Raw genomic sequence first — 23,488 nt, forward strand, 5'->3', positions numbered from 1 at the left:
CAATTGCTGTACTAATACTTGGACCACACCAGGCCGTCATAGACTAACTTCTAGAAAACTTTCAATACAAATTCACATTCTGCAGTTGTGTGCCCTGAGTTATGAAATATATATTAAAAACCAAACTCAATAATAGTTTGTATTTTTTTTAAAGATGACCATTGGCTTGACAAGGTCTATTAAGTCTATTTTATTTTCAAGTAAAAATTGGTCTCCTTAGAGTTCCCATTGTGGATCAGCAGGTTAAGAACCTGACTGGTATCCATGAGGACATGGGTTTGATCCCTGGCCTCCCTCGGTGGGTTAAGGACCCCGCATTGCTGAAAACTGCAGCATGTGTATTGCTGTGGCTGTGGTGTGGGCCAGCAGCTGCAGCTCCGATTTGACCCGTAGCCTGGGAACTTCCAAATGTCTCAGATGAAGTACTTAAAAAAAAAAAAAAAAAAATTGGACGCCTCTACTTTATCCCATACAGTTCATAACATTTTGCAGTGAAAGACATAGTATAGCATATACTCTGGCATCCTCACGTTTATGGATGAAAATAAGAATAGAAAGAAAAAAACGAGTATCTGGCACTATTTACTGGTGAAGGTTTTCTCTATTTTGCATCCAATCTACCGCAAAGTCCTGTCTCTTCTACATTCAGGATCTAACTTTGGAGTTCCCATCATGGCTCAGCAGTTAAAAAATCTGACTAGCATCCACGAGGACACAGGTTTAACCCTGAACTCACTCAGTGCATTAAGAATTTGGTGTTGCTGTGGGCTGTGGTGTAGGTCACAGACGCAGCTCGGGTCCTGTGTTTATGTGGCTGTGGCTGGCATAGGCCAGCAGCTACAGCTCCACTTCGACCCCTAGCCTGGGAACCTCCAAATGCTGCAGGTGCTGCCCTAAAAAAAAACAAAAATCTACCTTCATCTTCTTTGTTCCCTCCCTCCAGGCCTTGTTACCATCCTCTCTCACCTGTAGAGTTCGGTGACTGTCTTTCAACCTTTTTACTCACTGCCCCCTCCACCCCGGCCCCAACCTCAATCTATTCTTCACCCAACAGCCAAAGAGATATTTTAAAAAGTTAAGTCAAATTATCTGACTCTCCTTGCAACCAAAGTCTTCCCATTGCACTGAGAGGAAACTCCCTCCCATTGCTTGAACCTCCTCCAACTCTGCCTGTCCCACTGCACTGCTTCTCTTTCCTCTGTCCCAGCCATGCTCTGGCCTTTTCCCTGTTCCCTTAATGTGCCAAACATTTCCCCTCCCTCTGCCTGGAACAATTGTCCTGATTTTTCAAGCCACACTAAATACTAAATGTAATTGTATTTTCAAGCAGCAAAGTAATTGTTGAGCCATTTCCTTTTATTTGAGCAACTGGGTAGCTACTGCTGGTGCACCATAATCTGTCATCCACTCCTTCCCAGCACACAGGAGACTCAACTACCCAGCCCACTTGGAGTCAGTTTCGGTCGTGTGAACAGTGTAGCCAGTGAAATGTGAGCAGAAGGAAGGTGTGTTACTCCTGGGCTGAGGTAGAGGGCCCTCTGATTTTACCTGAAAATTTTGCCCTCATAATTCAGGTCTTGGTTCAAATGTCACCCACTCAGGGAATCCCCTCACCTCCAGCCCAGTCACTCTGCCCACAATGACCTTGACTTTTTTTTTCTGTCTCCATTACACTATTTACTATTTGAAGACATTTATGTGTTTAATTATTTGATGTTTTCCCTTCCACAAAAATATTAAAATATTAAGTTTTATAAGACAAAGACTTTTTTAATCTTTTGTTCTAAGTTACCTCTGATGCCTAGGGCAGTGACCAGCACCTAAGTGGCTCAAGAATTAAGTGCTAATGTGTAAACAAACTGGCAATAAAAGACATTCCACCCAGTCTCACTGTTTAAGACCTCACATATGGTGACAGGGAAACCTTATGGTCAATTATGAATACATTCATCCATCCATCCATTCAAGAATTCACTCCACAACTTTCACTGGACACTTACTATGAGTCAAGCACTGTACTAGACAATGCAAAAGTGAGGAAAATTGGGTCCTAGACATTGAGGAGCATGTATCATGATGGGACAGTCAGACATGAGAGCATATAATTACAATACTACATAGAGAGATCAGTGCAAAGTGTTGTGGGAGTGACATGGCAATTCCTCATGTCCATTTGTTCTGTAACATTTAATGAACAATTTCACTAGCAATTCTATTATATGTTATCCAATATTTTTATATAATAAAAGCACTAAATTGTAAAGCTTATGTTCTGCTACAATTACAATGATCCTTCACATATCCTCAGAAAGACATTATCCAATCTAATAAGATGTTAGGAATAGTCTGGCAAATTCAAATTTAAATGACATGCCAATTATTTTAGTGGATATTCCATTCTGTTTCTATCCAGAGTCCGATTGTCATTATGTCTGGGCTCTGCCATTGGATGTTGAAACTCCTGTTCTTTAAAATTGACTTTGTGAGCCTGGCTAGTAATTTAATGTCTTTGTGCTTTGATTTTTCCCATTGATATAAGGTAATGTCAGAAAAATTCCTTTATTAACTTCAAACTAATGATGTTTAAATTAAGGTTTTAAATGTAAAAGAAAGAAAAAGTCAAACCTCATGTATGTTTTGAAAGAATATTTAAGTGGTCTTAAAAATAAATCTTGAGTTCTTGACTCCTGCTTTGATATTTATAGTGCTGTGATCTTGAGACAATAATCTTGTTAAATTCCAATTTCTTAGATAAGTTTGTGTTAAGAATTGAGTGAATTGCAGTTCCCGTTGTGGCTCAGTGGAAACGAATCTGACTAGTATCCATGAGGATGAAGGTTCACTCCCTGGCCTCAGTCAGTGGGTTAAGGATCCAGCATTGCCGTGAGCTGTGGTGTAGGTCACAGACAAGGCTCAGATCTGGCTTTGCTATGGCTGTGGCGTAGGCCATCAGCTACAGCTCCGATTTGACCCTTGGCCTGGGAACCTCCATGTGCCATGGGTGCAGCTCTAAAAAGAGAAAAAAAAATTAAGTGAATTAATAAATGTGCTTGGCATAACATACTCAAATAAGTGGTAGCTATACTATCATTATTGGTATTTTATTTTGGATATAATGTCAATTCTTAATTATTTGTGCATTCCACATTTATGAATTTTCCTATTTGCTACAGTTTATTTGTAACCCTAAAATCAATACTTGTGGTATCCACAGTTATTTGCAGACATGTGTATGCATAGAGCAGTGAAAATTTTGAGTTACCTGACTAAAGTGAAACAAGGTGACCTTATGCCTTCTCGTTTGAGCTCTCACAGTGTAAACAAATGTCCTTTTTATGGTCTGTTTAGTGCTGTGGTTTTCTCACTTTTGTGCTTTTTGTTGGTAATATTACTGTTTATCTTGGCCACCAAGTACTGTGCGGTAGTGCTTGTTCCTAAGAGCAAGAAGGCTGTGATGTATCTTACAGACAATATGTATGTGTTGGATAAGCTTCAATCAGGCATGAATTGGGGGGCTCATGACTATGACATTATTACTAAATAAGTTGTGTTTAAATAGGAAAACACATAAACATAATTATATATCGATAATTTGACAAAAATATTGTGACCCAAGTCTTGTAGGAACCTAACCCTGTATTCCCCTTAAGAGCAATGGTTCAGTGTTCACTAATTCAGTGCTTGTGATGACTTTATAGAATGTATTCTCATGAATAATGAGAATCAACTATATTAAATTGGACTCTTGCTTTCAAAGCACCTGCTATTTAGTGGAATTCTACATAAACAAGACTATTGGAATTCTCAGAATAACTTCATTCTTAAAAACACCAGAAGTACCTACTTTCGAATAGCAATATTTGTTATAACCCAGCAAACATTAAGGATCAAGGCCTAATTTAATTTATGCCATTCTCCCTAGGGTTCCCCTGGTTTTGTCTAGGTCAACCTGGTAGCTGTGTAAAAAAAAAAAAAAATGCAAGCATGGTATACAAGGAAATAATTTTTATTTCCAAATATATGACTTCAATGAAGAGATATTTTGGAAAGAAAAATATTATTTCTTACAGAGAAAAGCATCCTTCCCTTCAGTCAAATCATTCAGGCAAAATATTAGGCAGGAAAACTTTTCTTGAATGGGATAGGTGTCAAAAATTCTCTCCCTTCCTAAGCCCATGAGGATGCAGACAGACCCTGGCATTGGTTACTAGTTTGCATGCAAGAATCGAATGCAGTTGTGGAAAGGAGGTCTTGAGAATTAACACAGTAAAACGTTATCTATAATTATTGCCTGAATATCTCTTGGGAGATTAATCTTGGCAGTGAATCGGGCACAAGGAAGTAAGAATCACGAAGGGCAGATTTACACCTGGGAGAAAGATCAGGAAAAGTCTAGACTAGGACAGTGGTTCTTAAACATCAGTGGAATTTAGTAATCACACTAGAATGAAGCTAAAATGCAATGTTCAGCCCCACTTCTTGGGATTCTAAATCAGTCCTGGGGTTGCAGGAATCCTGATGTGGATTTTCCTGGACCACATTGGTTGCTGATGGGATTGGCATCCAGCTTGGAGGAGGAAAGATACCTGCTTCCTCTGCATTATCCTGAGAGTATGATGCACAAATGGAGTGATTCCATGGGAGAAGAAAACTTATAAGAATGGGCTGAGCAAACTGGGAGGACAAAGTATTCTGGGGGAAAAAAAAAAAAGCCTGTGTATAATTTTTCTGTAACTGTTCCTGTTCCTTTTGGGGACCCTGTAAGGTGACTAGAAAGAGAATATTTGGGTATTTGCTGGAATGAGGCATGTCATGATTAAAGTGGTAAGATTTATTACTTGTAAATTTGTATTTTAATGTTGGAAACTTATGGGAAAAAATTTAGGTCCCTAAAAATCCAAATGCTTATGTTTGCATATCAAACAACTGATGTAGCCAATGGTAATATGCTCCACCTGCTTCCATAGACAATTTCTTGACTTAAAAAACCAGCTGTGCTCGTTCCTTAGGGTCACTATGACCACACATAGTCTTTCATTCATTTGACAAATCTGTATGGCCTTTAGATACATTGGTGTTGGAGTTCCTGCTGTGGGGCAGTGGTTAACGAATCTGACTAAGAACAATGAGGTTGCGGGTTCGATCCTGGGCCATGCTCAGTGGGTTAAGGATCCAGCGTTGCTGTGAGCTGTGGTGTAGATCGCAGATGTGGCTTGGATCCTGCATTGCTGTGGCTGTGGTATAGGCTGGTGCCTATAGCTCCAATGAGACCCCTAGCCTGGGAACCTCCACATGCCGCGGGAAGCGGCCCTAGAAAAGGCAAAAAAAGACAAAAAAAAAAAAAAAAGGCACATTGGTGTTGACAAGCTGAAATTCTGATAGAGAAGACAAACAATAAATAAGGAGTAAATTAGAAATTATATCAGGAAGTGGTGCCATAGGCAAACAGAAAGAGAGAGAGAGAAAGAGATGGGATTTAGCAGGACCATGGGTAGTAGCCGTGTATAATTTTAAATAGGGTTTTCAGGACAGGCCTATGATTTGTGTAATGACTTGCAGGAAGTGAAGATAATGACCACGCATAATTTCTGGTGGAGGGACTGGCTAGTGCCAAAGCCCTAAGGGTAGAGAGTCTGTATGAGTAATCAGGAGAGGAAGAGCAGGTGGTCCAGTGTCACTGGTTGGCTGTGTGCATGGGAGGGGATGTAGTACATATAGGCCTTTGTAACAATCTTGGCTTTCACTTGGAATAAAAGAGGAAGCCACTGAATGATTATGAGCAGAGAGATAATTTCATCTGATTTTTGTTTGTAAGGATCCTTCTTGACTACTATATTGAGAATAACGTGTTGGAAGGCAAGCCTAGAAAATATTTGGGAGGTTAGAGCAGTAATCCAGTGGGGAGATGAGAGTGATTTAGAACAGGATGGTAGGAGTGAAGATGATGAGAAGCAGTTGGAGTCTGGGTTTGTTGTTGTTGCTGTTATTGTTGTTGTTTGTTGTTTTTGTTTTTGGCCATGCTTGCGGCATGTGGAATTTCTTGGGCCAGGGATCGAAACTACACTGTGGCACTGACCGGAGTCCGGTCTATATTTTGAAGGTAAAGCTGTGGATATTACCTGACAAATTGGATGTAGAATGTTAGAGAAAGAAAGAACTCAAAGATGTTTTTCTGGATTGAGCAAACGAAGGACAGAGGTGGCATTAATAGGGATGTCATTCTCTGTCTTACTCAGCACTGCACTATACTCAAAAGCCCACCAATCAGGATGAACTTAATCAAATTGAGGTATGAGTGCACATTGGTTTAGTGTGAGCTCTGGAGGCTGACTACCTAGGTTCTAACCTTGGCTCACCAGTTACTAGCTGTGTGAGCTGGTGCAAGTTACTTAACTTTTCTATGCCTCAAATGTTTTTTTCTGTGAAATAGGGATAATGATATTATCTACCTCATAGAGTTGATAAGATTCAGTGAATTAATATATGAAAGCTCTTAAAGACAGAAACTGGCACACATATGTCAGCAAACAGTATCCTGGCTGTGAAGAAGTTGCAATTCCTTTTCCCACACCTCATTAGAGCTGGTTTTTCCCATTTCTTTCCATAATGAGTCACTTGGTATCTTTTAGATAGGAAGTTGTAAACCTTTCTGGGAAATTGAGAATAAAGGGTAAGTCTGATTTCCATTTGGCAATTTGTGAGATGAGAGTTCAAGAAACAAAAGAAATAATACTTGGACAAGCCAGAGAAAAAGTATACACATTCAAATATTAAAATTAAAAGCAATTATTCTCAGGTTCATGCTTCGCCCTTTCTATTAGAAAGAATAAAGGGGAAATGTTTGAAAAAGGGACCTTAGATATCATCTGGCTTAGCCCTTCCTTTTTTTTTTTTTTATCTTTAGCCCCACATTGTTATGTAGCACAGATTCCACTTCCCATGTGTCACCTGCTTGCGAGCAATGAGACCCCTAATATTAAAGATTGACTCAAGCTCTTTTATAAAAATGGAAGAAACCCAGCACCTATCTCAATATCTTCAGAGGGGTGAACCTCGAGGGGTTCACATTTCTCATCATTCCAATTTGCTGTTATCTGCTGAGATCTCAGGCCCCGCCCCTGTCTGATGTCTTTTTTCCATCCTGTTCCCACCATTAAACACAGCCTGCATTACTCCCAGTTCAGAAAGCACCACTAATACAAGGTCAGAGTGCAAAGTTTTTACTGGAATTCATATTAATACTAAAGAATTATGGAGCTGCACAGTATAGGAAATAACTTCAAAGTCATTACCATAACTCTCTTGAAATCTAGCAGTTAGTCCCTGTCATGGAGAATTTCTCTGTCTCCTGAATGTACTTCTACACCCCCAGGTCTCTCCTCTCTCAAGTCACCTGCCACCTCCAAACCTTCTAATTCATACAAAGCAGTTCAATACTTTCTTCCCATCTAAATCATGCCTTTCAATGTTTCCCCTACCACAGGATGCAGATGCATTGGAGTATTTTAATAAACCTAAGAGACGATGTATTCTAGCCCCGTCAGTGGTGTTAATTATCCAAGAAGGCAAAACCTGAGATTCATCCTTTCAATAGTATAATTGAGCTACTGTATCAGGTACCTTGTTGGGCTTTGGAGACAAAACAATGGGCAAATTGGGTAGTGGCTCTGCATGCACAAACTTACAGTCAACTAGCAGAGATAGTTTACATGAGTGTATAATGTAAATGATGTAGTGTATTAATAAAAAAGTACAGGGAGCTGGCTATGAGACTTTACAGCAGATTGACTTTATCTAGTAAAGATGGATTAAAGAAGGCTTCTTGGAATTGAAAGTGGATCTGAAAGATAAAAAAGGAATAAAGAGGCAGTGGAGGCAAAACCGAAAGGCTCTGAGGGCAAGGTATCAAGGTGATAGGAGCAATTAGGAGGCCAGTGTGCCTTGAGGATAGAGGGGGCAGGAAGGAAACCCTACAGGGTCTCATAGGATATTGACTTAAATATGGTCTATAGTAAGCCCCCCCCCCCCCTTATTTAAGACATTCTGGCTGCTCTGGAGGAGGCTGGAATCTGGAATAGAGGGAGCAGAAGTAGAAACAGGGAGGCCAGTGGGAAAGCTACAGAAGTAATCCATGCAATTTATGGTGGAATAGTCTAAGGGTTGGGAGTGCATGTGGCAAAAAGAATGTGTGTTAAAATTGTTTGCTCTCCCTGTGCACTAAATTCCATCCCATGGACCCTGTGGCATGTTGCTGTTCAAACAAAGAGACATGTCTAGATCAAGGTCAGCCATCCTTAGCACTCTCACAATTCCAGGGGCTGTGCTGTGCATTGCAGGATGCTTGGCAGTTTCCTTGACCTCTACCCACTAGATGCCAGTAGCACCTCCTCCTCTTCCCAAGTTATGACAACCAAAAATGTATCTAAACATTGCCACATTTCCCCTAAGGTTTGGTAAGAGCTGGGAGTTGGAGGAGGCAAAGATGTCTCTGTTGCAAACCACTGGTCTATATGAACATAGATATTTATTTGAAGTTATCCAAGAAATGTTTCTTTCTTTTTTTTTCTTTTTATTGTCTTTTTAGGGCTGCACCTGCAGCATATGGAGATTCCCAGGCTAGGGGTCTAATCAGAGCTGTAGCTGCTGGCCTACACCACAGCCATAGCAATGTGGAATCCGAGCCATGTCTGTGACCCACAGCACAGCTCATGGCAACGCTGGATCCTTAACCCACTGAGCGAGGCCAGGGAATGAACCTGCAATCTCATGGTTCCTAGTCGGATTCGTTTCTGCTCTGCAACAAGGGGAACTCCAACCCCAGAAATGTTAAAAAATGGCTCCTCTGAAAATAATTGAGATGAAAATCATAGCAAAGCAGAATGGAAGCATTCAACAATAAAATCTCCTTTTGCGTAAATTGTAGGGGAAAAAAGAAGCTGATTTGAAAAAGGAGTTTTGTCCATTATCAAATTTTATGTTTTATTTTTTGAACAAAATTTTCTACATGCTTTCTATTACTACAGAAAAAAAATACCAAAGAAACGTTTTTTGCCTAAACTTTATAAGAAGGTAATGCTCAAGGTTTTCTTCTTTCAGCTTTGACATAATATCCTGGAATGATGGACACGTACTCCTGGTTATTTACACATTTCCTTAAGAGGAAGCAGGCACTTTGCAAACACAGATAAAGATGGTAGCTTAGAAGAGTTTTTGCTGCTGATGATTATTTCCCCTTCTTGAACACAGGGCCTGGATATTTTAGATCTGCATGAAAAATAATTGAGGTTTAAGACCACTGAAGTTTCCACTGAACTCTTTTTAATTGTGGAACGGAAAAAAAATGTACTGAATAAATTACTATCTGAAAATCTCTAAATTTGACAAGCTTTTTAGTTTGCGTTGATGGAAAAAAAAATGGAGCCCTAAATTACTTTTTATGTTTTTATTTATTTATTTATTTTGCTTTTTTGGAGGGGGGAGCGCCCTTGCGGCATATGGAGTTTCCCAGGCTAGGGATCAAATCAGAGGTACAGCTGCCGGCCTATGCCACAGCCACAGCAAAACAGGATCTGAGCCTCGCCTGTGACCTCTACCACAGCTCACGGCAATGCCAGATCCTTAACCCACTGGGCAAAGCCAGGGATCGATCCTGCAACCTCATGGTTCCTAGTCAGATTCTTTTCCACTGTGCCACAACAGAAACTCCCTAAATGACTTTTTTAAATGGTTTATAATTTGCTTTAACAAAGGTAAAATTAAATTAGTGTAAGGACTTTAATATCATTGGTCTGAAGAGAGTGACTCTGTTAGGGTTCTTGTAATACATAAGATTTTCTGCTCTCCCTGCCCCCCAAGTCAGCACAGCCATAAAACTGTCCATTTGGCAAACTGCTCTCAAAGGCTTCATAGCAGGAAAAATTCCCTTGGATTTTGTCCTTCCCCTTCCACAGATCTGCTTGAATGATCTGTGCTTCAGTTTCCAAATCATTACTGGCAGATAACCGGAGTTTAGATTTATTGTTTTTAATTTAAAGCATTGCATTCTGAATATTGTATACATTGCATTGCATTCTGAACATTTGCATTGCATATGAAGTATAATCTTTGATAGGCCTCCCTCTCAAACCCCGAGCGCTTCAGTACCATCCTACAGTCCAGAAGCTCCTGCATGGTTTCTACCTTCTCTCCCAGGGCCTGTTTTTCTTTCAAAGAAATGTTTACTTGTGGGCCAGCAGGGGCTTGGAAGACTCTGAGCTTACAAACACTGTGGGATCAAACTAGAATTCCCTCTAGGTCCTTTCAGATTTTAAACTTTGGGGAGATCTTGATCACTCCTTTATATCGTTGATCACTGAAGCTAAACTCTGAAACATAATCTAGAGATCATCAGAACATTTTGCACTCTGTGTTTTGCATGTCAACCTAGCAAACGCGTGTCACTCTCTCCAGGGGCTGACAGGCTCTGAGGTAATATAACAATGATAGCAGCAGAGCATGTGTCTACAATGTGTCTTTCCCCTTAACATATGTAGTCTGTGTCTCATGTGACTGCAGTCCCTGCCTGCAGTCTGGACAATTAATTGCTTCCTTCACAATGATTTCACAAGGAAGAGAACACATGATCCTTGCTATGTCATTTTTCATTTCTTATGCCCTGGGTCTTAGAGAAAACATACACATAACATTCCATGGGTGGCAAATAATGTCTCTAAATTAAATCCTTGGATTAGCAGAAATCTTTGAAATCTGGTTCATACTCAAATGCTCAACAAAGGAGAGGCAAAATATTGCATTGCATAGAAAGGACCTGTCTTCTAGTCCTGTAGAAACTGTGTGTGTGTGTGTGTGTGTAAGTCTAAGTCATTTACACTTTCTGATTGTGTTTGCTCTTCCCTGAATAGTATCATATTCACAGACTTCAAATTGTCATTGATGTGAAGATGCATCACAAGTTTAGGTATCGTTAAGAAAAAAAAATGATGCCAATTTAATTGACAGTTCTTTTTATCACTTAGAGTTAGTATTTATTTCTATAGTTGAGTTCTTTTAGAATCGGAGATTTTTTGTCCTATTTTACTCCTGTGTATAGAAAAAGGAAAATAGAAGCCAGATAACCAGTTGAGGTAGTCCTAAAATTTCTTTGGAGTTAGCTTTTCAGATTCACTCTTGAATCAGATTTATCAATGCCTGTGGGTGTTAATGCAACATTTTCAAAAAGACTTTTCACTGTTGTCATTATACTTTGCCCCCTCCAAGTTTCTGACACCTATTTACAAGTTTTTCTGTCATGACGTTCTTCAGCTTACCAAAAGATATCAACAGAAGGTTTTTATTTTATTTTTCTTTTTAGGGCCTCAGCTGTGGCATATGGAGGTTCCCAGGCTAGGAGTCGAATTGGAGCTACAGCCGTCGGCCTACGCCACAGCCACAGCAATGCCAGATCTGAGCCATATCTGTGAACTACACCACAGCTCACAGCAACACCGGAACCTTAACCCACTGAGTGAGGCCAGGGATTGAACCTGCAACCTCGTGGTTTCTAGTCAGATTCGTTTCCACTGTGCCATGATGGGAACTCCAACAGAAAGTTTTTAGATAACAACCACAACTCAAGTGGATCTAAAATGACACAAGTTTAGAATTTTTCAGTCTTGCTGCAAGAAATAACTAAAAGTTTGTGCCGAGTCAATGGCAACTGCATCTTGGTTTCTGCCTGGCCAACAAAAGTTGCAAGATACTATCTGACTTCAGAGATGCTAAAGTGTTAAATGATAGTGTGTTTCTTAAAAATCAAAATATTGGGAGTTCCCGTCGTGGCGCAGTGATTAATGAATCTGACTAGGAACCATGAGGTTGTGGGTTCGATCCCTGCCCTTGCTCAGTGGGCTAAGGATACGGCATTGCCGTGAGCTGTGGTGTGGGTCGCAGATGCGGCTCGGATCCCGAGTTGCTGCGGCTCTGGCATAGGCTGGCAGCTACAGCTCTGATTAGACCCCTAGACTGGGAACCTCCATATGCTGGAGGAGCGGCCCAAGAAATGGCAAAAAGACAAAAAAAAAAAAATCAAAATATTGATTTCAAAAACCAGGTGATGTTGTTATGAGTTTATAAAATGACTTAGTAAATTTTAAACATCATACCTGTGTAAAACTTTCATTTAGGAATTCCTGTGTCCACTGGATTAATAGAGAGGTTGCCATAAAGAATATTATGACTGCTATATTTTAGAAAAGAAATGTCAGACCCTCCTAAAGGGGTGTTACTTTTAGGGGTCAGTGTGGTCACCTCATCCCCTAAATATCACTTATATCCTTGCTAGAGTCTCTGAAATTCCAAAGTATTAAAATTCATTTAGGGAAGATGTATGTTAAAAGCATAAACCTTTAACTGGGAAACTGGGATGTGTTAATGTATTATTAGTCAATAACGCCTTGGGTTAAGGTTGTTTATAGGATAATTACAAAATTGACAGCCTGGTTAGAGAGAAACTAATCCATAGACATGTAATAAGGAGAAAAAAGGCCAAGTAATGAACATGTATCCAGTGGCGGAGTGCAGCACAAAGTAAATACTACATGCTATGCATAGTAACAGGATCCCAACCTACCTGCCCCCTGGCAAATGATCATCTCAACCCACCTTAACCATCTTGTGATGGACAACTGATTCTGGAAATGTTTTCCATAGATATCAATTCATATCTTCAGGGCATTTGAAGAACATAATTATGCATTCTTTTAAAATGGGAGTATGGTAGCCTAGTGGATAAAGAATTGTTGACTTCCTTAGTGTGATTTTTGGAAACGTTCTATACTTGCTTCATCCTCACCTTCCACACCAGCAGTAGAGATGATAACCATATCTACTGGGTCCACAGGCATGACTCTCCCTTTGTTCTCTCTGGCTTCCCTCATGGTTTGCAAACAAATGCTACCATTCCTGGCATCACATCTGGACATAATAACATCCAGTGCAAGAAGATTGGATGTTCCTTTCTTCTGCCTTACTTTAAGGGAGTGGGAACATCTCCCAGATACCTCCCAGAGCTGAATCATATGCTCTTTCTTAACTCATCACTGGCCTGGGAGGAAGGTTTATTGTGATCACTTTACCAACCAGAACTCACTTCTGAATCACTTGGGAGGGATGGATGCCCTGAGTAAATAGGAATTCTGTCAATAAAGACATGGGTGGGATCGCCTAACCCATGGGATTATTGGAAAGGTAAATGATACCACTCCTACAAGGTACTAAGCAATAGTGATGACAATGACAAACATTTCTATGACACTTGCTGTGTGCAATACATTGTCCTCTGCACATATATCTTTATATATACAGCAATCGTCACAAAAGCCCCATGAGGCATTTGTATTATTGTTATCTCTGCTTTACAAATATGGAAACTGGGCACAGACAGATTAAGTAACTTGCCCAGTTATCACAGCTGTGCTAGGATTAGAATCCTGCAGTCTGGTCTGGCAGCACAAGTGCTTGCTTAATCAAACGCCTAAAAAATAGGCGTGCTCAACCCCTGTCAGTTATTACTATCATCTCTGCTGATCTACATTCCTCCAGCAACATTTAGAGGGGTTTTGCTTCTTGTTCTGTCTTTGAAGAGTTAGAAAAATACATTTTAAAAAATGTAACAGAATGGTTTTGAATACAAATTTAATGGAAGTATTTTTCAAGCTTTACATCATCACTTATAAATGGTTAAAAACTCAGAAAAACTCTTTAATAAGTACTGACTAATATTTGAGAAAGATAGACTACAATAGGACAAGATAAAAACAGTAGAATTGTATAAAAAAATCAAGTTACATTCCATCTAATAACTTTTGTTTCTATTTCAGTCGTATGTCTATTTTGTGTATGTGTTTTAGGTTGCCAAGTAAAATGTATTTTTTTTATTTTTGTGGTCAAAAGAGACTGGAAAAACCTACTCTAAATTCTTGCTACTCAAAGTGTGAACCACCAGCTTTGTAACATCTGGGAGCTCCTTAGAAATGTGTATCTCAGTCTTAGACCGGGCTGAGTCAGAATCTGCATTTTAACAGGACCCCCGGTTAAAAGAAGTCCTGTTCTGAGGCTGGCCATTTTCTGCCCAATGATATAATTTAGTGCACAGGGAGAGAAAATAATTAACACACACTCTTTCTGCCATGTGCACTGTCGGAACCTTGGGGCTTTTCTCAGGTGTGGAGGAGAGGAGATGTAAGTACAGTTTGAACAATGATCTATTCCACAGGCTCCTTGAAGATGACTTCTCTAAAGCATAACTCAGAGAAATGGCTCATTGACTTTCTTTTTTCTTCTTTCTTCTTTTCTCCTTCTTTCCTTTTTTTTTTTTTTTTTTTTTGGACTGAACAGTGATTTTTTTTTCAGATTAATCTTATACACATTCACACACATATGCACACACTCTATATATACACATTTTCAGGTTCTCTTGAAAAAATTGTAAAATCTGATGACAGGAGGGTAATATTTCTATAGGGAAAAAATGATCTAGAGCCGAGAAGCCCCTGTGCACTGGGGACAGAGCACTGATCCCCAGTCCTCTCCACTCCCCACCCACAAGCTGTACCTGCCTGAACACTGACAGCATTTGATTTTGTGATCTCCCAGCTACAGTAACCTGGTTTGAAACTTACCTTCATAGACCTTAATCTGCAGGCATTAGATCCTCTTTGGACTTTCCCACTGAAAATTATTCTTAACAAATTAAGGTTTTGACCCCTGAGTCAGCAGGAGAGTTTAGCTAGATTGTATTGTCGCAACCATGACAAAAATATAAGGCTCTGGATCTCTGAGCTTACATTTGGCCTTCACTGTTTTTACACTGCCGACTCCCATTCTGCTGCTGAGAAAGTGGGACCCAGACTTTTCTCAGTGGTTATACAATTCTTTCTCAGTTCTTCTCAGTGGATTTTTTGTCCTCGTAATATATGCCTTTGCAGTGCTTCTGCAATTGTTCATTCTGTTGTTCTATTTATTTTATCAGAGACTTTAGTTTGTTCTGAGAGGACAAATATATGTAATTTACATTTAGTGTACTCAGAGTAAAGTGCCTCAGACTATAGGATGGGCCAGCATTGATAAAGATATATACTGGAGGGTAAGGACAAATGTTCTTACAAAGCATTTGTGGGATGAATCCAGCCAGATTGAGATATAGAGTGAGAAGATCTGAATTTTCTCCTGGGAATAATAATTTCCTCATTGTGGTCCTGCTGTATAGCACAGGGAACTATATCCAATCACTTGTGATGAAACATGGTGGAATATGAGAAAAAGAATGTATATATATGTACAGCTGGGTCACTTTGCTATACAGCAGAAATTGTCAGAACATTGTAAATCAACTGTAATGAAATAATTTTAAAAATACAATAGGGAAGCAAAATAATAACTTCCTCATTGTAATGGGCTTAACTATCTTTTCTATAAGAAAGATGTTTCTGGTTGCATGTAATTGAAGGCCAGAATCACATTTACAAGGAAGGAAATTTACTAGCTCACAGAACCAAAAGTGTGGGGGGGAGGACATGCTTCAGGCATCATCTGATCAAGTCTCCAGCTCTACCTCTCTTCTCTCTCTCAGCTCTGCCCCTCTCTCTGTGTCCGCTTCGTTTTCAGTTTGCCTTCCTACTCAGTAAATAAGCAGTCAAATAATTCCACACAATAACTTTCTGTGGAAGAGAGAATATATATCCTGACAATTACTTGCTGAGAGCAAGGAAGTTTCTCAGAAATTCTCACAAAATAAAAGGTAGCAAAACTAAGCTGAGATTTACTCTTTATTAGCTCTTTCATACCTCATGGCTAAAAGGCATGGGGTAACAAAAATTTTGTTTAAGACTTGGTGGCTTGCACAAGAGAAATTTACTTTCTCACAATTCTGGATGTTGGAAAGTCCAAGATCAGGGTGTAAGCCTGGTTGAGTTCTAGTGAAAGCTTTCTTTCTCTCTCGCAGAAGACTACCTTTATGCTATGTCCTCACATGGCACAGAGAGAGAGAAAAATAGAGAGACAGGAAGACAGACAGTCAGGAAGCAATCTCTCATCCTCTTTTTATAAGGTCATAGTCCTATCAGAGTAGGGCCCCACCATTATAGCATTATTTATCCTTAATTCCATTCTGAAGACACTATCTTCTATAATGAACTTGAATGTTGGGGCTTCAGCGTACAAATTGGAGAGGGTAGGGTACATTCAATATATAGCGGTACCCAAAGATTAATCATTGTCTAGTATTTTTTGAGCACCTGTCCTGAACCAGGATGGACCAGGGATTGTGGTGGTTGGGAGTGGGGGAGGGTAAGATGAAATACTCCCTGGGGAGGTGAGACCAGTAAGTCATAAAGTTAGAATGAATGGTGAGGGAACTCCATAGTAGCAGGGATCAATGAGGGTTTGGTATAGTCCAAAAAACTTTATGGAGGAGATGAAGCTTAAGCTAGGATTTAAACTTGGGTGGAAGGAAGTAAGAAGTGTGTGACAGGATAAAAACCTAGACCAGGAAGACAGCAATGGGAATGGAGGGACAGGGACAAAGACCATAGAAGTTTATAGAGAAGACAGAGGGAAACTTCAGTAACTGAGGCATGGAATGAATGGGCGAGGGGAGTAGATTAATAGAGATCAGACATCCCAGAAAAAGGGAAGGTATGGGGAGAGGGAGTTAGGTACATGAGGAAAGATGAATTCATTTTAGAAAATATCAGTTTTTAGAAACTGAAGAATTTATCAAGCAAATTACCTGTAATGCCATTCAGAATAAGGGCAAAGAGATGAGAAAAACTAGGACCAAAGATAACTATTATTTGAATCATTATTATAGAGTTGATTGTTGAAGCTAAAGAAATGAAAGATTTCTTTGAGAAAATATGTAGAGAAATGTATGGAAAGCAAGGAGCTAAGGGCCATCATCATCACCCTGAAGGATCTAGCAATAACAAATGGCATAGTGGTATAATTCTACTGAAAACTGAATGAATTTTGTTCTGATTTTCTCAGGATATACACAGCCCTTAGTGCTATATACAATCAGCATCTTTTGGTTGGCTCGATGACTGAAGGAGTGAATGTGAGGAGTTTAAAATCCATGACGCCATGTATGCATCAGGGATGTTTTGAGGTCGAGCCCTTCCTCCATGGAACTGAGCGTTGTGAGGATTATTTATTGCTCGTACACTGAAGAAATGATTAGTTAAAATGGTTCTGCCATCACATGAAGGGATTAATGAGCTCAGTTTTCAGAGGAGTCATCTGACTGTCAGCCTAGTCCAGGTACATTCACTCAGGCATTCCCAGTGGGCAGGGAGCCTGGGAAAGAACGGCACTGTGCTGTGACCTAGTTTTCCCCTTGGAATCAGGTCCTGTCTCCTGAGCCTACCTTGGCCTCTCCCCTTGGCAGTTCCGCTCTCACTGACCTTTCTCCCTAGACCAACAGCTGCTGCTGACAGTCGGGGCCCTGGTTACCTCTGTGAAGACAAAGTGCTATGGTCTTTTAACTTCCTACTTCTCTCCTAGGAGCTCAGGGCTGCTCACATTTGCACCCAGTATTTTAACTCCTCCAACCTCTTCTGCCCTCCTACTGGCATTACCAACCATTCTAGTGTCTAGTTCTGGAGGGTTCCTGGTGTGGATGAATGCATTTTATGCTAACTGGGGGCTTTCTGGAAACAAAGCCTTGGCTGTGATAATTATAATTATTAATTCATAATAGATGTAGTGTTGTGGTAAAATGCCAAGGCATTAAATCCAGCCAATAGTGGATATGAGTCATTAGTCTTTAATGTGACAGGTGTGTGAGTTGCTCAAATTTCTTGAAAAAGGTTTCCCCAACTAAAAATCACTATAGGTAATAACTACCTTGGAAAGTGGCTCCAAGAATAAATAATATACATAAAGGGACCTTGCACAGTACCTGATACAGTGTAGGAGTCTCTTAGGATGGTATTTAGAAGACAGGCCAAAGGAAAATATACATATGCCATTTCTATGCTTGGCAAATCATTCTATGTGCTACAGGCCCTTAGGAAAAAGAAGATGAAAGCAGATAGACATATAATCTTTCCCCTAATTTAGGAATACAGACTCTAGGTCCTACATGGTCAGAACCTTTTTGATTTCTATGATGTTATTTTGTAAGCTAGTACTTCAGCATTCAGAAGAATAGTACCTTGGAGAACTAAACCAGTTAATAGATTTTCCTTAAATTGGAGCAATTTTCTTCTCCCTTATTGAATCAAGAAAGCTAACTGTCAAGGAGACATAGAATGGTGCAGATAATACCCTCAGGTAACAAAACTCTATTATGTTGTACTCCATTAGCACCGAGCCAAGGGTGTTTTAGAAGGAAATTTCGCTGTGCAGGAAGAGGGGATTGTAGCTAAAACTCTATACTGTGTTTTTCTAGATTTTTCTGCTTTGTATCCTAGTAGCCTTGTCCCAGATGGGACTATCCCAGGTTCATTTTTTCCTCTTGAAAGAATCTAGTGTTAACACTAAATGGGAGATTATCTGTGAAGTAAACAACATTAAAGTGAACAGGGAAATATTCAATTTCCCTTAGAAGGAATGTTTCAACTTGTCATCTTCTTCCTTTCTTTTATGGACGTCAGGGTCCCCAGTGTCTTCGCCATAAATAAGCAGGCAGGTGACTTGTGGCTGCTCTTGAGGACTAGGCCAAATCTTCTTTAGAAGAAGTTTTACTCTCTGGTGACTCTTATACCAACTAGGACCCAACAGCTCTTTATAAAAACTGATGTTTGCTGTCATAAATTTTATAAAGCCAAGTATCTTTCTTATATAATAGTCACATCCTGAAATTTAAAAAATTGTGTCTCTATCTTGGCATTAGGAATGTGTATTAAAATTTCTCAATGCCAGGTAAAAATACACATCTTGTGCTGGAATTGGGAAGATTTTAGTTACTTTAAGTTTCTAGGAAAAAGACTTATGCCTAAATAATCAAACCCATCCCAAGTCACATTGTTTGCTTTTATGGCACTCTAAAAACTGGTTCTCACCTGCATTTCAAACCCACTGAGTAAGAGGTAGACCATTTGTCTAGAAGAAATTGTGTAATTACTATACTTGCTTTCTTTTTTCTTTTTCTTTTCTTTCTTTCTTTTTTTTTTTTTTTTTTTTTTTTTTTTTTTTTTAGGTCCATGCCACAGGCATGTGGAAATTCCCAGGCTAGGGGTTGAATTGGAACTGCAGCTGCCATCCTACACCACAGCCACAACAACACCAGACCCAAGCCACATCTGCAACCCACACCACAGCTCCTGGCAACACCGGATCCTTAACCCACTGAGCAAGGCCGGGGATCGAACTTGCATCCTCATGGATACTAGTCGGGTTCATTTCCAGTGGGAACTCCTCCATGCTTTCTCAAACACAGTGGCTACTAGATGGTATCCTGGCTAGCTTTAAAATAACCTGGTGAGTTTTTACTGTTTTGAAATAAAGTAGTGGCCTACATATCACTACAAACTATTTCTAATAGTGAAATTCAGTTGCCTAAGTTTTAAGTTACCCTGCTTGTTTAAATATGGGGAAATTACAGATTTTATAATAATATAAAATCTTGAACACCAGAGCGTGAGCATAAGGCTAAATGTTTTCACTCAATTATATCAGGTACCCTAAGCAGAAAGGTATTGCTGGAAGGGACCCCAAACCTTTGATTCTTAAATAAAGAGACAGGAAATGGAGGGCCCAAAAAACTCACATGACTTGTTCAAGTTCATTCAGCCATTTAGTGTCTGTGGACCAGAATTTAGGTTTATCTCCCAGATGAGCGCTTGCCTACTACTATGGCTCATCAGATCAAATAAGGATAGTAACAGTAATAACAACAACATTAAATGAAGTTTCCTTTGATCTATATTGATTTTAGAGTTCAGAACTAAATCTTCTCTATAAAGTGAGAAATAGCTAACTGTATTTACCCTGAAGAGGTGGCTTTTCCTTATAAATACTATATTGTTATGGTTTCATATTTTGGAGGAAACGAAGGTATGATAGATTGAATTGCATCTCCCAAAAAGATATGCTGAAGCACTGATCTCAATGTTGCAGAATGTGATGTTATTTGGAAAAGGGCTATTGCAGATAGAATAGTTAATATAATGTCAATGAATTATATTATTAATTATATTAAACCAGAATAGGGTGTGTCCTTAATCCAAAATGACTGAGCCCTACTGAGAAGTTAGAAAGAGTATCATATGAAGAGGCAGAGATACACAGGGAGAAGATGGCCATTAGATAAGAGTGGCAGAGATTCTAGTGACACTTCTACAAGCCAAAGAACACGAAACACTGCCACCTACTACCAGAAGCTCCCAAATAGGCAAGGAAATACTTTCCTTTCCAGACTTCAGAATGAATATAATATAGCCTTGCCGTAATTTTGTAGTCTTCAGAACTGTGAAGCAAATAAATTTTGGTTAAGTATTCAGGCTGTGGTACTTTGTTTTTGTTTTGTGTGGGCCGCACTGGTGATACGCAGAAATTCCCGGGCTAGGGATCGAACCCACACCACAGCAGTGACTTGAGCCACAGCGGTTACAATTTGTGATCCTTAAACTGCTGAGTTACCAGGGAACTCCTGCGGTACTTTGTTAAGGCAGCTCTAGGAAATGAAAACAGGGGGCAGTGTAAAGGGGAAATCTATTTTGCTTGTTTAGATCAGTCTGTTCAGGGCATTCATAACAGCTCACCAGCCTGAGGTACTTGTCTGCTGCTTTCCTACACAGCCTGTGCTCCTATGGTTTTTTTCTTCACAAGGGTTTTTTTTGGAGTTGGCTTTCTAAATGGGAGGAAGAATAGTGAAGGGGAGGGATCATTTTCTCCTCTGCTTTTGTAATTTTGGAAGACAGCTATGCTCACCATTATACCACCAACGCTGCTTTTGTAATTTTGGAATTGGCAGTTCAGAGAAGAATGCATGTGTGATTTTGTTGTTGTAGGTTCTGGCCGTGCTGTTACAGACTGCCAGCATACTGTTTGTTTGCATGATGCATGTGCTGTATTATAGTTTCCTATTATTTTCTATTATTCTAGTATATCTTAAGTACTATTTTTGGGGATTCAGATCCATCAAGATGACAAGATTATAAAAGTGGGCCTTGCACCAGAAAGTGAAAATATTGATTTTCTTAAAACAAACAGAAACTGACTACTTAGTCCAACAACTTTTTGCATTTCTATCATTGTTGAAGCCATTAATTCACTGGACAAAAATGACCTAATAAATATAAATTCCTATATTCGATAAGCATCAGATAGCTTTTCCTTTTGGTAAAAATTTGTCATCTAAAGTAATGACAGTGTAGTAGTACTTTGACTTTATTAGTTGTATCATCACTGTTAGATTTATGAGTTAGCAAAATTCACATCTTATAAGGTTAAAAATTAGGACAGTGTATTTTAATCTTTCACGCCCTTCTGTTCACTGGTAAGACTCTTCTGGGTAACTAGTAAACAGACCTCTAAATTATACAAAATCCTGTTCTAACTCATTGTTTTAACTTTATTAATGTTCCTGGAGACTTATCAGTGCCAGAGGTAATACTGGAAATTAATGTTGAAGTTATGTAAATCTTGAATTAGAACTAGCAAAAATCCATTTCCAGTTAGAATTAGTTATGATGTATCAGAAGTTCTTAATATAGATGTCATAAACATTTGTTTTCTTGAATCACATTAGACTACATACACTTATCATATAAATGCTAAACACTATTCTAAAGAAACTTGTTTGCTTTTTGGCTCTGTATAATGACATTATTTGTCTAAGTTGGTATGTGTGAAACTGGTTTGAAAAAATTATTTTCCATGTTTACTTTAGTGCTGTTCAACAGTCAAAGACAGTGGTTCTCTTCCCAATTAGGCATGTGCTTTTGGATTTTTAAACTACTAGTCGTCTTGAATTTGAGGTGACCTGTCCGTAGTCATGTGTTTACCACATCTCCTCGTTATTTGCCCAAAATTTTTTTCTTCAAAAGATGATAGACTTATTATACTCCTCAGAAGTCAAAATAAATTTTCTTATATGAATAAATTTTTTCTCATGAATTGAAAAATGTCTCTCCCCACCATATTAATTTGACTAAGAAATGAAAAGGCAAAGTATTTCATCATTCAGTCATAGAAGTTTTGAGAAATACTGATTGTTGATGTAGTAATTCTGAAGGTTTAATAATTGCCACCATCTCAGTCCTGTCTCAAAAACATCAAACTGTAAATTACACTTCGTAATTTAAAATGGCATGATTATTTTTCACTTATTAAGAGGACAAAATTCTCAGCTCATTTATAGATTGAGATTCATGAAAGCAAAATTGCTTGGTGTGCTGCAGTTTCCTCAAACTGTAGTACCTACACATCATCAGGGGATTATGTAAGCAGGTGTTTTGGGTCAACATTCTGGGATAGATCTTGATATTCTCTTCTAATGAGCTCCCAGGTGATGCCATTGCTCCTGTTTTGAACAGCATTTGAGTAGCAAGAATGTAATGACCTGTTTTCTCCCTTCTGCTGGAAAGAGAACTCTTTCTATTGGGAAAGCCATTCCATGTAGCATTAAACATGATCCAGTTATTGGCCAATCAGAATCTTCCCTGACAAGTGATCTGGGGGCTAGAAATAGCATTTCTTCTGTGAGTTGTAAAAGCTAGGGTCATTTTTCCTGACCCATCTAACATGAAAGAATAAAGATGGTAAGAAAGAATACTGCTAATATGAACAAGGTAAGGGAACAGAGATGCCAGACCAATGTGTCCCCAGAGCATTATTTGGCTTTCTGAATCCAAACATGCTTAATATAGTTCTTCCCCAGAATTACTATTTAATACATTTTACTTAAGCTAGTCTGAATTTCTCTGTTACAATCGAAAGTCCTGATAAATATACCAAATTAGGCCATTCAATAAATTATAATTAATAGCAAGGGGAGTTTGATGAGTATAGGTGACATAATGCAAAAGCAGTTCTAGATAACCTGTCGCCTTTGTATAACTTGTGACATATACTGAACTCAGCCTAAAAGTATTCAGATGCAAATTTAGAATACGGTTAATTTCCAATGTTTTAATAATTGATGTAGAGCATTATTTCTCTACCTAAGTAAGTAGTATGATCTCATACCTTCAGTGATGACTTTGGATAGCTCTTACCCACTTTGTAGATTAAAAAAAAAAAGTTTCACTTATTTAAGGTTGCGTCTTAGTTCACAGACCCAGAACATAGGTCTATCCATTTCATGTTATTAATTCCTCTTCCTCTATAGTCATTTTTATTTCCTTATTGTATTAAGGACATTGTGTAGATTGCTGACTCTTAATTATAGCAAAGATGAGAGTGTGTTGCTATAAAACTGATTAGAAACTTATCTGTCTAAATGTCTTTCAAACACTTTGAAAGGGAGAATCATATAATAAGGCACATAACTTGATAGCTCATCTGT

This window comes from Sus scrofa, chromosome 2 (genome assembly GCF_054392235.1).
Source record: "Sus scrofa isolate SSC_HxYL_T2T_F1_AM1 chromosome 2, Sscrofa_HxYL_maternal_Yorkshire_Landrace_v2.0, whole genome shotgun sequence".
Classification (NCBI taxonomy): domain Eukaryota; kingdom Metazoa; phylum Chordata; class Mammalia; order Artiodactyla; family Suidae; genus Sus; species Sus scrofa.